Below are 1,078 nucleotides of genomic sequence, written 5' to 3' on the forward strand. Positions count from 1 at the left end.
TCAGCGTATTGTTTGTGGATTCCAAAGAAATAACCCGGAGGACTGGCTGTGAAAGACATGGGTTTATTAGGACTTACGTGTGCACCGTGTGCACCGTTAGCAACCGACTGTGAAGTTTACTGGCTGCCACCAGCGAATTTGTCCCACTAAAGTCCCATCTGGTTTGTGGATGGGTCACACTGGTGGCAGCCTGCTGATGCTATTGTTTTGCCGTTGCTCAGAATTTCCTAACGCAAGTACTGAAAACAGAAAATCAGGGCATGCAGGGGGCGGGGGACGTGCCTGTGCACAAACTGTGCGAGATCAAAACTCTAGCTATTTACAATCCACTTCACATCTAGAAGCAGTTTCTCTTTGGCCTTTCTTAGACTGAGTTGCTGGCCAGTTTCCCAAGCTCTCACAGTCCATTTACAGATGCCCTTCATTATATTTCCACAGGGTGGAAGGAAGAGTTGGAACATGCGAAGGAGCCCATGTTCCCATTTATCATATATTTTTATTATTGCATCTCCACTTCCTTCTTCCTTTCTTTTTTAATTGATTTGAGGGGGGCGGGGGAGAGCATCGATTGGCTGTCCCCTGCATGCCCCCGACTAGGGATCAAACCCACAACCTGGGTATGTACCCTGACCAGGAATCAAACCCACCTTCTCGTATATACACTTTCACACTCCAACCAACTGAGCCACACTGTCCAGGGCTTATTATTTTTTTTTTTATGTGCCCCAGGCATGAAACAGCTCTGGCCACCAACATTGGCATCAAGGTAGGATAAACTTAGGACAGTACGTCTGCCTTGCCCCTGACTGTTTTAAGAGCGACACCACCAATCAGGTGTCTCCTTGCCCATTGCCAGGAAATCTGCATCTCTGCTTTCACTCAATCTTTATAAAGTATGTTAAATTATACAGTTTCTACTTTTGTTTGAATTTTCTACATAAGTAGGCAGCTATATATATAAAAGCCAAGCGACCGAAGGGCGGAATGACCAGAAAGACCAGTGGCTATGTGCCGGGGTTCTTTTCCCAGCCTTACAAAGGGTTCAGCATTCTGGAGAAAGGGGCTGCGCGTAGATGAT

General features: G+C 46.5%; 1 pseudogene; it reads right to left on the reverse strand.

Moving 5' to 3' along the window:
- Window positions 1–716: 716 nt before the first annotated feature.
- On the reverse strand, window positions 717–861 carry LOC114233888 (small nucleolar RNA SNORA48; annotated as a pseudogene).
- Window positions 862–1,078: the final 217 nt, after the last annotated feature.

This window comes from Eptesicus fuscus, chromosome 20 (genome assembly GCF_027574615.1).
Source record: "Eptesicus fuscus isolate TK198812 chromosome 20, DD_ASM_mEF_20220401, whole genome shotgun sequence".
Lineage (NCBI taxonomy): Eukaryota > Metazoa > Chordata > Mammalia > Chiroptera > Vespertilionidae > Eptesicus > Eptesicus fuscus.